This window comes from Aegilops tauschii, chromosome 7, assembly GCF_002575655.3.
Source record: "Aegilops tauschii subsp. strangulata cultivar AL8/78 chromosome 7, Aet v6.0, whole genome shotgun sequence".
NCBI classification, from domain to species: Eukaryota; Viridiplantae; Streptophyta; class Magnoliopsida; order Poales; family Poaceae; genus Aegilops; species Aegilops tauschii.
The window spans coordinates 476622789-476637767 of record NC_053041.3 but is presented as its reverse complement, the minus strand read 5'-3'; the positions used below and the strand labels follow the sequence as shown (position 1 = coordinate 476637767).

The 14979-nt window shown below is 46.4% G+C and overlaps 1 long non-coding RNA gene across 11 annotated transcripts in view; it reads left to right on the top strand.

Moving 5' to 3' along the window:
* LOC141027646 (uncharacterized) overlaps positions 1 to 14979 on the top strand; it is a 34321-nt gene that overhangs the window by 17062 nt on the left and 2280 nt on the right. For 8 of the 11 annotated variants that reach the window (XR_012189305.1, XR_012189312.1, XR_012189309.1 and 5 more), the window contains 2 exons: positions 6292 to 6351; positions 7339 to 7685. The exons of 2 other annotated variants lie outside the window; for them this stretch is intronic. This is a non-coding gene — a long non-coding RNA (uncharacterized lncRNA). Of the gene's footprint in view, positions 1 to 6291; positions 6352 to 7338; positions 7686 to 14979 lie in introns of those variants that run through there. One more of the 11 variants, XR_012189304.1, reaches the window with a different exon arrangement.

The following is a 14979-nucleotide window of genomic DNA, read 5'->3' as shown; positions in this document are numbered from 1 at the left end:
AAGCATTACGGCTACTTTACATGCCGAAGACAAGGGAAAGCTATATATAGGTCCTAAAAGCAAAAGGACGATCTTGAAGATCCTCTGGACACCCTGTCGCACGTCTGCGCAGCTTTTCGCCTTGGTATATGATCCCTTGAGATGATCAACAATCAAGAATGCCCAAGGGGCCTAGAAGGAGGCCCACGTTACCACCGGAAATTGATGTGGGTTGTAGACAACCTGAAAAATAAAAACAAGAAGAACAAGGTGGAACAATGTGGAGGTCCGGATGGGGTCGAGTCGTACCGTAGACCATATGTTTAGCGTGCCTCCGTCCTTGCCCATGGTATCATATGTACGCGTGGTACATATGCCGCTATCAGGCTGGGGCATTGACAGAGGCTAAGTTGCTAATCTAGCTCTGAATTAGCCGGACTTTCATTCTGTAGGGTAGATCGGACTCGTTTAACTGTGTTCGGGGGCTTGACTGCCATTGTGGTATTCAGCCTAGAGAGGCCACCCTGCACCTCGGCTGCGAGGGCCGCGGTATGCTCCTCTGTACGGAGGGAGCGCTCCATGTTTCCATTGACTGTTATAACGCCACGTGGTCCAGGCATCTTGAGCTTAAGATAAGCATAGTGCGGGACTGCATTGAAACGGGCGAAAGCTATACGTCCGAGCAGTGCGTGATAGCCACTTCGGAACGGGACAATGTCAAAGATCAGGTCTTCGCTCCGGAAGTTATCCGGTGAGCCGAAGACGACCTCCAGCATTATGGGTTCGGTGCAACATGCCAGTACACCGGGTATTACCCCTTTGAAGGTGGTTTTGGTGGGCTTGATTCTTGATGGATCAATGCCCATTTTACGAACGGTGTCCTGATAGAGCAGCTTGAGACTGCTGCCGCCGTCCATAAGGACTCGCGTGAGGTGGAATCCATCAATAATTGGATCGAGGACCAATGCAACCGAACCCCCATGACGGATACTGGTCGGATGGTCTTTTCGATCAAAGGTGATCGGACAAGCTGACCACAGATTAAATTTCAGGGCGACTGGCTCTATGGCGTAGATGTCCCTTAACGCGTGTTTGCGTTCCCGCTTGGGGATATGAGTAATGTAGATCATGTTCACCATCTTGACCTCGGGGGGAAATTTCTTCTCTCCCCCCGTGTTCGGTGGGCGAGGCTCTTCATCGTCGTCCTCGCCGGGCGGCCCTTTCCCCTTGTGTTCAGCATTGAGCTTGTCGGCCTATTTGAAGACCCAACAAGTTCGGTTGGTATGATTGGCAAGTTTATCGGAGGTGCCATGAATCTAGCATGGCCGCTCGAGTATTCTGTCCAGACTGGATGGACCATCTCTGTTTCCTTTGAATGGCTTCTTCCGCTGACTGGGTTTAGAGCCGCTGAATCCGGCGTTTACCGCCGTGTCCTCGGTATCTTGGTTGTTGCTTCGACGCTTGTGCTTGTTGCGTCCTGGCTTGCCATTGCCATCCCTGGCTTCGGAAGTGCCGGGGTCGCTGGTGCTATTGCTTCTACGAGCCAGCCAGCTATCTTCTCCCGCGCAAAAGCGGGTCATGAGTGCGGTAAGGGCTGCCATGGACTCCGGCTTTTCCTGGCCGAGGTGTCGGGCGAGCCACTCATCTCAGACGCTGTGTTTAAAGGCCGCGAGGGCTTCGGCGTCCGGACAATCCACAATTTGGTTCTTTTTAATCAAGAACCTGGTCCAAAGTTTCCGGGCTGATTCTCCGGGCTGCTGGACTATGTGACTAAGGTCATCGGCGTCTGGAGGCCGAACATAGGTACCTTGGAAGTTGTCTCTAAAGGCGTCCTCCAAGTCTTCCCAGCTTCCAATAGAGTTTTCTGGGAGGTTGTTTAGCCAGTGCCGTGCTGGCCCCTTGAGTTTTAGGGGCAGGTACTTGATGGCATGGAGGTCGTCACCGCGGGCCATGTGAATGTGGAGAAGAAAGTCTTCGATCCATACCACGGGATCCGTCGTACCATCATATGATTCGATGTTCACGGGTTTAAATCCTTCGGGGAATTGGTGCTCCATAACCTCATCGGTGAAGCATAAGGGGTGTGCGGCGCCTCTGTATCGAGCGATGTCGCAAAGCAGTTCGGATGAAGGCCGAATGCGGTTCTCGGCTTGACTGAGGTTGTGCCTGTCATGCCAGGCCTGATGGCCGTCCTCTCGTGTCGGAGCACGCCCCCTTGACCCATAGATTGATCTTGTCTAACCGGCTCTACTGTCCAGGTCATTGCGTAGGTCATAGATATAGCCCGGGGGCGCTGCCTCCCTGCCTCGATGGCGGGGTGGCGTGGGCTGGTGTTCGGCGTGCGTAGCCGGTCTGTCCCGTCCACGTGGTGGTCGGGTTCGTCGGCCGTTTTGTGCTTTGGCGGTATTGGCTCAAGGGCCTCGTCGTCAAATTGAGGTAGTAGCTTACGCTTCGGGTAACTCTTGGTTCGGCGTTCGAGGACGTATTCCTCGGCTGCCAGGACATTAGTTCATCTGTCATTGAGTATATCCTGTTCAGCTTGAAGCTGCTGCTGCTTCTTTTTCAGGCTTCTAGCAGTGGCGATTAGCCTGCGCTTAAAGCGCTCTTGCTCGAGGGGCTCCTCCGGCATGATAAAGTCTTCGTCGCCGAGGCTCACATCCTCTTCGGAGATCGGTAGGTAGTTGCTATCCTCCGAGTCCTCATTCCCGATTGCATCATCGGGGTTAACTTGCCCGTCCTCCAAATCATCCTATTCGGATGTTGGCTCGATAGGGGCTTCAGGGTCTTCGGCGTTCTCCGGAGTGTTATTATCTTTTGTGCCGGTATTGCTGTCTTTTTCGAGACGCAATTTTGAGCGACGCCGCTGTCGTCGACGCTTTGGAGGTGCTTCAGCAGGCTTGTCCTCAACCGGATCCTTCTTGTCGCCGCCGTCATCTTCTTTGGGCGTATCCACCATGTATACGTCGTATCTGGAGGTGGCCGTTCAACGTCCGGTAAACGGGGGGTTTTGGCCTTGATTGTCTCCGGCATTGTCGTCCATACCGTCGATGTCTTTGGAGGCGTAGTCCAGCATGTCGGTTAGATCTTCGACAGTGGCTACGAAGTGGGTGGTGGGTGGGACATAAAATTCCCCGCTCTCAGATCCTAGTCCGGGCTGGGTGTAATTCGGAAGCGATTCCTCTGATATGGCGAGGGATCGCAATAAGTCCAGAGCCTCGTTTAGGAGCGAGGTTTGGACATAGAGGCGAGAGTCCGCTGGGCCGACCGAGGTGAGGGCCTCCTGGCCGCGCCCGCTTGTCACGGACCTTGAGAGTTCGGAGTTAGAGTCCGAGGGGGAGTCCGGCGCTTTGGCGATAAGGGGAGTTCGGTTCGTCTTTGGGTTTGCTGATGACGCCATCCCCTCCGGATCTCCGGTAGCGAGTTCCATGATTGCAGGGAGTCCCGCGGGCTCTAAATTCCCGTCTTCGGACCCGGTGGTCCGCTCTGGATCTAAGGTCAGAGCGGCGGTCGGGGCCGCGAATCCTCCGAAGGTCAAGTCTCCTCGGATATCGGCGACATAGTTTAGGTTCCCGAAACTGATCTGATGACCAGGGGCGTAGCTGTCAATCTGCTCGAGGTGGCCAATCGAGTTGGCACGCAGTGCGAAGCCGCCGAATACGAAGATTTTGCCGGGAAGGAAAGTCTCCTCCGAAGTAGCATCATTGTGGATGATCGAACGAGCCTTCGAACCTTTTGTCGACAACACAGAGGAACTCTCAATGAAAGCAGCAATGTCGGTGTCAAAACCGGCCGATCTCGGGTATGGGGTCCCGAACTGTGCGTCTGAGGATCGAAGGTAACAGGAGGCAGGGGACACGATGTTTACCCAGGTTCCGGCCCTCTTGATGGAGGTAATACCCTACTTCCTGCTTGATTGACTTTGATGAGTACAGGGGTTACAAGAGTTGATCTACCTCGAGATCATAATGGCTAAATCCTAGATGTCTAGCCTGTATGATTGTGATTGCCTCTACGGACTAAACCCTCAAGTTTATATAGACACCGGAGAGGCCTAGGGTTATACAGAGTCTGTTTACAGAGAAAGGAATCTTCATATCCGGGCGCCAAGCTTTCTATCCACGCAAAGGAGAGTCCCATCCGGACACGGGGGGAAGCCTTCCATCTTGTATATTTACGGCCCACCAGTCTGGCCCATGTCACATAGCCCGGACGCCCGGGGCCCCCCTAATCCAGGACTCCCTCAGTCATAAGGTAGAGGTGTAACACCAACCTCCTTAGCTAAACTAGAAGTATAAATCCCACCATAGAAATAACCACTACCAGCGTTGTGTTGCAATCTGCGTTCAACAATCGCCCCAAGATTATAACATTTAATTCCGGTAAGAGAAGTGTGTATGAGGCTCAAGTCAGGGGCACATAGTGTGATGCAATCCTGCTTGCCTACAATGCATTTTCCATTAAAGAGTGCAAAGTATTGAATTGATGGGAAACGAATACTTTTTATTCTACCCTGTGTCACTCCTCTATCCTCACCGTAACAAAGACTAGTCAAGAATGTCTCATATTCAGCTCTTGGTAGCTCGTCTAGCGAACCCCAAAATGGAATTTTACAAATACCACAAAACATTTCTAGAGGCATAGTAAATGGGCGGTGATTATATTATTCACATGAAGAGAGAGAGAGAGCAATGGTGATTTTTTTCATGGCCCATTAGGCCCGTGTAGTTGCCGGCAGGATGCCCGGAACCCCTTCCGGTGACCCGATATGTACCCGGTACCCCCAGAACACTTCTGGTGTCCGAATATCATCGTCCTATATATGAATACCTGGAAGTTGCATAATCTCATAGTCAAAGGAATATGTATATGACATGAAGAAAGCAATAGCAATAAAACTGAACGATCAATATGCTAAGCTAACGGATGGGTCTGTTCATGAAATGACATCACATGTCTAAGGTTAGGAAACTTAACCATCTTTGATTAACGAGCTAGTCTAGTAGAGGCTTACTAGGGACACGGTGTTCTGTCTATGTACTCACACATGTATCAAGTTTCCAGTTAATACAATTCTAGCATGAATAATAAACATGTAACATCCCAAATTTTTAATTTGGAATGTTATACATTAGATCATCATGCATAACATATTTTATTGCATTTTGTTTTGCGATCCTAGAAATTCTACGCAACTCGAGGACCCACGGAGAGAGTCGGGGATTTCGTTATTTTCATATTTTGGGTTTTCTCAAATTTTGAAAATACGATCATTTGTTTTAATTATTTTTCTCTCCGAAAAATATTTCATATCAAAATATATGAGAGGGGATAAAATGACTTCTCCACAAATAATGAAATATTGGAGGAAAAATATTAAAAACAAATATTTGATTTTATTTGATTATTATTTGAATTAGGAAAAATACGCGGTTTTCAAAATTGCATTTAGGCCCCAAATAAATGTTCATCTTGTCTGGCTTATTTTTAGAGGACGGGGAAAATTTATTTCGGGATTTTTGGAGTCCGTTTAGTATTTCTTTTATTTGTTTTTCTGCGCGAATTATTTAACAAAAACGCGAACCAACCTTGGGCCGTATTCGGCCAGGACTCCGCCCGGCCAGGCCTTTATAAGGCGCGCCCCCGAGGCCCCGTCGTCCCAAGTCGCCGCCGCCGCCGCCGAAAACCCTAACCCTAGCCTGATCTGCCGCCGCCGCCGCCCGCCGTCCCACCGCCGACCCCGCCGGAGCCGCCCGTCGCCCTGCCGAGGTTATCCACCGCCCCGCCGCCGGCGGTTTTCCTCGAGAAAACCGTTCGGTTTTCCGTCCGGTTTTTCGTTCGGTTTTAAAAAAAAACCTAGATCTGTTTTTTCTGGTTTAGTTTATTTAGCGAACACTCATTCGTTCGTTCGTTTTAACGAACAGTTTTCGTTTTTTTCGCAGACAGCGAACGTTCGTTCGTTAGCCTGTTCGTCCGTTTTCTTTTTCTCGGATTTTTCGTGATTATTTCTAATCGTTCTAGTATAACTTTTCGCTCGTTTATCGGAATCAGGCGATTCAAGCGCCTAGAGTTTCGTCTCGAAACCCTCTTTCCGTTTAACCAACTCAAACAAGTTTTTGCTACTGTAAAATTTGACTTAGGTCCAGATTAGTAACGAAGATTGTTTCTTTCGCCGTTTGACTTTCGTTGCTTCGTTTGATTTGATTCTTTTTGCAAACCGGAGTTCTTAAGTTGAACTTTCTGGTTAGATCTTTTATTTGAGTTTTACCTATGCATTAGATGAGTGCTTATTGTATGCTTGTTTGTTTGCGATAGAGTACCCGGAGTGCGCAGCGTGCTACTTCGAATCTCTAGGTTTCACGGATCATCAGCAAGGCAAGTAACACTTTGATCATACCTCTTTTCATACCCAGTTTTATTGCATTAGATCAATCCTCAAACAATTGCATGATTAGGATCTAATTAAATTGTGGGTGTCGGGAAGTAGATGAGGTAGTACCTATTACCTGTTTTATTATCAACCTTTGGGAGTTACTTCTACGTTTGCTTAATGCTATGCTATGCTAGTAGACGTGGATTGGGTGAGTATCCATGACAGATGTGAGATTGTTAATTAATGGTTTATTTAAGGTGGCAACTTAAACACACATCTGGGTGGATTGAGGCACCTGGGTATTTCAGTGATTGCCTGTTTTTTTATGGACCGCCACCCAGGCTCAAAGGGATCATGAGATTATTCATGCTAGAAACTTCCGTGTGCAGCCACATGCTATTATGGGCTCTAGCATAGTTGATTAAGTCGTGTGAACTCTTACAGTGGTAGACTAGCAGATGTAGGGGAAAGTAGGTGTAACTGTCTACCCATCGTAAGGTGCTAACGCTTTTGAAAGACTGTGTCTCGGTCATCCGTTTCTCAAACACCATGTAGTGCGAGAAATCCAACGGAGGAGATCGAGTCTTGTGGGAAAAGTGCACAAACCTCTGCAGAGTGTACAATCTAATCATGGTTAGCCGTGTCCCCGGTTATGGACATCTTGAGTATCTAGTTCTTGGATTATCATGTGAATATCATCATCTTATACTTAACTAATTTTGTTGGGTTGTTAATGATTACTTTTAATTGGGATTGAGAGGGGGGTTTACCTTCTCAATATTTTTCAACCAACTTTGTAGTTAAATAAAAATATATTCCTTTGCAGTAGGGAAAAATTGGCTTTTCGCAAAACTGTAACCATAGAGCTTTCCACCAGCCAAATATGCATGTAGTGATAGCATTATTCTGTTCATTACTCTCTATGTGTTACTTTGCCAGCATATTCCATGTGCTGACCCATTTTCGGGCTGCAACGTATCATGTTGCAGACTTTTCAGACGACGAGTAAGAAGCCTTAGGTCGTGGTCTTATACTCAGTGTTGCCGTTGGAGTTGATGGACTCACTTTATCTTCCAAGCCTTCCACTGTTATCGTAATTAGATGGCGTTAAGCCATATTTATTGTAATAAGTTCTCTCTTGAGACTATTCGATGTAATAAGTGTGTGATTGCTACTCTGTTATAAATCCTTCAAGTACTGTGCGTGTCAGCATTACCGATCCATGGATGACACTGATGCATAGAGACTGGACTGTTTGAGGTCTGGTCGCTACAAAACATTTATCATGATATAAGGAAATATAAAATAACAACTTTATTATTGTCTCTAGGGCATATTTCCTTCAGTCTCCCACTTGGACTACAGTCAATAATCTAGTTCACATCGCCATGTGATTTAACACCAATATTTCACATCTTTATGTGATTAACACCCATAGTTCACATCACCATGTGACCACACCCAAAGGGTTTACTAGAGTAAATAATCTAGTTCACATCGCTATGTGATTAACACCCAAAGAGTACTAAGGTGTGATCATGTTTTGCTTGTCAGAGAAGTTTAGTCAACGGGTCTGTCACATTCAGATCCATATGTATTTTGCAAATTTCTATGTCTAGAATGCTCTGCATGGAGCTACTCTAGATAATTGCTCCCACTTTCAATACGTATCCAGATTGAGACTCAGAGTCATTTGGATCGGTGTAAAAGCTTGTATCGACGTAACCCTTTACGACGAACTCTTTGTCACCTCCATGACCGAGAAACATTTCCTTAGTCCTCTTTAGGTACCTAAGGATAATTTTGACCGATGTCCAGTGATCTACTCCTAGATCACTATTGTACCCCCTTGACAAACTTATGGCAAGATATACAATAGGTCTGGCACGCAGCATGGCATACTTTATAGAACCTGTGGCTGAGGCATAGGGAATGACTTTCATTCTCTCTCTATCTTCTGCCGTGGTCGGGTTTTGAGTCTTACTCATCTTCACACCGTACAATACAGGCTAGAATTCCTTCTTTGACTGATCCATTTTGAACTCCTTCAAAATCTTGTCAAGGTGTGTGCTTTGTGAAAGTTTTATTAAGCATCTCGATCTATCTCCATAGATCTTGATGCCCAATACATAAGTAGCTTTACCTATGTCTTTTATTGAAAAATTCTTATTCAAGTATCCTTTTATGCTATCCAGAAATTCTATATCATTTCCAATCAGCAATATGTCATCGACATATAATATTAGAAATGCTACAGTGCTCCCACTCACTTTCTTGTAAATAGAGGCTTCACCGTTAGTCTGTATAAAACCATATGCTTTGATCGCCTCATCAAAGCATATGTTCCAACTCCGAGATGCTTGCATCAGTCCATAGATGGATCGCTGGAGCTTGCACACTTTGTGAGCACCTTTAGGATTGACAAAACCTTCTGGTTGCATCATATACAAATCTTCTTTAATAAATCCATTAAGGAATGCAGTTTTTATATCCATCTGCCAGATTTCATAAAATGCAGAAATCACTAACATGATTCAGACAGACTTAAGCATCTATACGAGTGAGAAAATCTCATCGTAGTCAACACCTTGAACTTGTCGAAAGCCTTTTGTGACAATTCGAGCTTTGAAGATAGTAACACTACCATCAGCGTTCGTCTTCCTCTTGAAGATCCATTTATTCCCAATGGCTTTCTGATCATCGGGCAAGTCCACCAAAGTCCACACTTTGTTCTTATATATGTATCATATCTCAGATTTCATGGCCTCAAGCCATTTATCGGAATCTGGGCTCATCATCGCTTCCTCATAGTTTGTAGGTTCGTCATGGTCTAGTAACATGACTTCCAGGACAGGATTACCGTACCACTCTGGTGCAGAACGTGCTCTTGTTGACCTACGAAGTTCGGTAGTAACTTGATCTGAAGTTTCATGATCATCATCATTAGCTTCCTCTCTAGTTGGTGTAGGCATCACGGGAACGGATTTCACTGATGTGCTACTTTCCAATTTGAGAGAAGGTACAATTACCTCATCATGTTCTACTTTCCTCCCACTCACTTCTTTCGAGAGAAACTCCTTCTCTAGAAAGGTTCCATTCTTAGCAACAAAGATCTTGCCTGCGGATCTGTGGTACAAGGTGTACCCAATGTTTTCTTTAGGGTATCCTATGAAGATGCACTTCTCCTATTTGGGTTCGAGCTTATCAGGCTGAAGCCTTTTTATATAAGTGTCACAACCCCAAACTTTAAGAAACGACAGCTTAGGTTTCTAGCCAAACCATAGTTCATACGGTGTCGTCTCAACGGATTTAGACAATGCCCTATTTAACGTGAATGCAGCTGTCTCTAATGCATAACCCCAAAACGATAGTGGTAAATCGGTAAGAGACATCATAGATCGCACCATATCTAATAAAGTACGGTCACGACGTTCGGACACACCATTACGCTGTGGTGTTCCAGGTGGCGTCAGTTGTGAAACTATTCCACATTGTTTTAAATGAAAGTCAAACGCGTAACTCAAATATTCGCCTTCGCGATCAGATCGTAGGAACTTTATTTTCTTGTTACGATGATTATTTACTTCACTCTGAAATTCTTTGAACTTTTTAAATGTTTCAGACTTGTGTTTCATTAAGTAGATATACCCATATCTGCTCAAATCATCTGTGACGATAAGAAATAACGATACCCGTCGCGTGCCTCAACAGTCATTGGACCGCATACATCGGTATGTATTATTTTCAATAAGTCATTGGCTCGCTCCATTGTTCCGGAGAACGGAGTTTTAGTCATCTTGCCCATGAGGCATGGTTCGCAAGTATCAAATGATTCATAATCAAGTGATTCCATAATCCCATCTGCATGGAGTTTCTTCATGCGCTTTAAACCGATATGACCTAAACGGCAGTGCCACAAATATGTTGCACTATCATTATCAACTTTGCATCTTTTGGCATTAATATTATGAATATGTGTATCACTACGATCGAGATTCAACAAACCATTCACATTGAGTGCATGACCATAGAAGGTTTTATTCATTTAAACAGAACAACAATTATTCTCTAACTTAAATGAATAACCGTTGAAATAAACATGATTCAATCATATTCATGCTCAACCCAAACACCAAATAACATTTATTTAGGTTCAACACTAATCCCGAATGTAGAGGGAGTGTGCGATGGTGATCGTATCAACCTTGGAATCACTTCCAACACACATCGTCACCTCGTCCCTAACTAGTCTCTGTTCATTCTGCAACTGAACTGGTATCAAATACCCAGTGGTTGCTACGAACACTAGTAAAGTACACATCAATAACATGTATATCAAATATACCTTTGTTTACTTTGACATCCTTCTTATCCGCCAAGTATCTGGGACAGTTCTGCTTCCAGTTACCATTCCCTTTGCAGTAGAAGCACTCAGTTTCAGGCTTGGGTCCAGCTTTGGGCATCTTCACGGGAGCGGCAACTTGGTTGCCATCTTTCTTCAAGTTCCCTTTCTTTCCCTTTGCCATTTTTCTTGAAACAAGTGGTCCTGTTAACCATCAACACTTGATGCTATTTCTTGATTTCTACCTTCGTCGATTTCAGTATCGTGAAGAGCTTGGGAATCATTTTCGTCATCCCTTGCATATTATAGTTCATCACGAAGTTCTAGTAACTTGGTGATAGTGACTAGAGAACTCTGTCTATCACTATCTTATCTGAAAGATTAACTCCCACTTGATTCAAGCGATTGTAGTACCGAGACATTCTGAGCACATGCTCACTGGCTGAGCTATTCTCCTCCATCTTGTAGGCAAAGTACTAGTCAGAGGTCTCATACCTCTTGACATGGGCATGAGTCTGAAATACTAATTTCAACTCCTGGAACATCTCATATGCTCTGTGGCGTTCAAAACGTTTTTGAAGTCCCGGTTCTAAGCCGTAAAGCATGGCGCACTAAACTATCAAGTAGTCATCATACCGAGCTTGTCAAACGGTCATAACGTCTGCATCTGCTCCTGCAATAGGTCTGTCACCTAGCGGTGCATCAATGACATAATTCTTCTGTGCAGAAATAAGGATAATCCTCAGATCACGGACCCAGTCCGCATCGTTGCTAATATTATCTTTCAACTTAGTTTTCTCTAGGAACATATCAAAAATAAAACAGGGAAGCTATACGCGAGCTATTGATCTACAACATAGATATGCAAATACTATCAGGACTAAGCTCATGACAAATTAAGTTCAATGAATCATATTACTTAAGAACTCCCACTTAGATAGACATCCCTCGAGTCATCTAAATGATCACGTAATCCAAATCAACTAAACCATGTCCGATCATCACGTGAGATGGAGTAGTCTTCAATGGTGAACGTCTCTATGTTGATCATATCTACTATATGATTCACGCTCGACCTTTCGGTCTCCAGTGTTCCGGGGCCATGTCTATACATGCTAGGCTCGTCTAGTTTAACCTGAGTATTCCGCATGTGCAAAACTATCTTGCACCCATTGTATGTGAACCTAGAGCCTATCACACCCGATCATCACGAGGTGTCTCAGCACGAAGAACTTTCGCAACGGTGCATACTCAGGGAGAACACTTATACCTTGAAATTTTAGTGAGGGATCATCTTGTAATGCTACTGCCGTACTAAGCAAAATAAGATGCATAAAAGGTAAACATCACATGCGATCAAAATATGTGACATGATATGAACATCATTATCTTGTGCCTTTGATCTCCATCTCCAAAGCACCGTCATGATCTCCACCGTCACTGGCTTGACACCTTGATCTCCATCGTAGCGTCGTGGTCGTCTCACCAACTATTGCTTCTATAACTATCGCTAACGCATAGTGATAAAGTAAAGCAATTACATGGCGTTTGCATTTCATACAATAAAGCGACAACCATAAGGCGCCTGCCAGTTGCCGATAACTTTTACAAAACAAGATCATCTCATACAATAACGTATATCACATCATGTCTTGACCATATCACATCACAACATGCCCTGCAAAAACAAGTTAGACGTCCTCTACTTTGTTGTTGCAAGTTTTACGTGGCTGCTACGGGCTTCTAGCAAGAACCGTTCTTACCTATGCATCAACGCCACAACGGTGATTTATCAAGTTTGCTGTTTTAACCTTCAACAAGGACCGGCCGCAGTCAAATTCGATTCAACTAAAGTTGGAGAAACAGACACCCACCAGCCACCTTTATGCAAAACTAGTTGCATGTCTGTCGGTGGAACCGGTCTCATGAACGTGGTCATGTAAGGTTGGTCCAGGCCGCTTCATCCAACAATACCACCTAATCAAAATAAGACCTTGGTGGTAAGCAGTATGACGATCACCACCCACAACTCTTTGTGTTCTAGTCGTGCATATCATCTACGCATAGACCTGGCTCGGATGCCACTGTTGGGAAACGTAGCATGCAATTTCAAAAATTTCCCACGCTCACGCAAGATGTATTTAGGAGACGCATAGCAACGAGAGGGGGAGAGTGTGTCCACTGATGTCTACCACACAACCTTCTTATAGACGTTGTTGGGCCTCCAAGTGCAGAGGTTTGTAGGACAGTAGCAAATTTCCCTCAAGTGGATGACCTAAGGTTTATCAAGCCGTGGGAGGCTGTAACGCCCCGAGACCGACGCTTCAGAAGACTTCCATATTTTGCATGATCACCGTGTGTTTCTTTTGTGCTTGCTCTTTTATTTTTTCATTGCATCATGTCATCATGCCATCATGCCATCATGTCATTAATTTTTTTAAACTCAACTAAGTAAATTGCATGGATCTTCGATCCATTTAAATCGAGGGAATTGCACATGGTGATTTCTCTTTATAACATATATCCTCCCAATATTATTAGGGAGCTATATTAAAATTTTCCATTAATTGGAGTTTACCATAACACACTTGCAAATAGCCCAATGCCTTTGTTATTTTAATTCTTGGTCTCCAACCTCGTCATATATTTTTTTCATCATATTCCGGGGCTCCACCAAAAATGCGAACATTTTTGGGCCGTCCCAACCCTCACTTCCTATTCAAATCATTTGAATTAAATTCAAATGCATTTGGATTTATATCGTCCAATCTGGCCTTTTCTATTTTCTCGGAACAAGCGCATTTTTGTGAGTCCGGAGAAATTATCCGCGGGTCCAACATTTTTCCCTAACCCTCTCTTTCTTTTCTTCTCTCTATTTCTTTCCTGCTAGAATGTTTAAAAGAGGTAGAGAGAGAGATGGAGCTGCTCTAGGCCGGCCCATCCTATTTTTCCCTAAGGCCCATCTGCTAGGCCCAGCCTCCCACACCTGCTCTAACCCTAGCCCGACCCCCCTGCTCGATCCCCCACTCTCCCTCGTCTCCTTCCCTCGTGCCGCCACACATCGCCAGAGAGAGGAGCTCCCTGCGCTACAAGGTCCGAGCGCCTCTTCCTCTCCTCGCCATCGCCACCCTGGCGAGCGAGCCCCAGCGCCCCTCATCGCCTCGCCCGATCCCCTCTCCCCATCGTCCTCCTCCTGCGCCCACGCCTTGCCTCCCATGGCGCCCGAAGCCATGCCCCGTCGCCCTCCGACCGGCGAGTCTAGGCCGCCCAGCTCGCCGCCGCCGCCGATGACCAAGCTTCCTCAGCGCCGCCTCTCCTCCTGCTTCTCCTCGTTGCCACCAACCCGCCGTTCGCCTCCTCCATCGACCGTCCCGGCCACCAGGGCTGTTGACGGCCGAAGCCCGGCCGCGTCGTAGCCTCTGCTACCGGCGGCCTCGACCTCGAAGACCCCATGGACGCCTCTGCTCCATCGCCTCCTTGCTGCTGCCCGAGCCCCAAGTCCGTCGGCCTGCCTCCACTGAGGACGGGCAGGAACGGGACCCCGGCGACCTCCCGCGACCGGTTTCAGCAAGTTCGACGCCGAGCGCGCCTGAGATGTTCTTCCTCCCGCTGGCCTTCTCTGTGCGCCAAGCCCCTCGCCTGCGTGCCAAGTTCTCGCTGCCACCGCTTTTCTCACTCACTCCGCATCCGTGGCTCTGCTGCTGGACCTCGCTGTCGAGAGCCTCGTCGTTGGCCTCCTCCTTGCCTCTGCACCTCCGGATCCTGTTGTTGCTGGACGCAACTTTGACCACGATGAATACGCCAAGACCTCGAGATCGACTTCGCGGACTGACAAGTACCACGACGACCGTCGAGACCGCCAAGTACCACGAGACACGGCGCCCGAACGACTACCGCACCGAACGCCAAGTACAACTATGAACTCGAAGACCTCAGATGCATCAAGTTCCTCTACGACCCGTGTACGACTACGTGATTTCACCAAGTACCCCTCGGATGCGCCAAGTTTGACTACATGGACCACCAAGTTCCTCTACCGATGACTCTAACGACTACGAAACGTGTACCACTACCGTTGACCCGCGAAGACCCCGTGGACGTCAAGTTCTTTGTCGTGACCCCGAGCATCTACGGAATATGTACCACTACTTCCACTACCTTCGCGAGAACGACTACTTCCCCTACGACACGTGAACAACTACTTCCACTTCGAACGCGTTCCGCCCCGTATGCACGCTTCGAAGGTATAACCCCGAGACGACGTCCGTGGACCGAATGCATGTGTTGT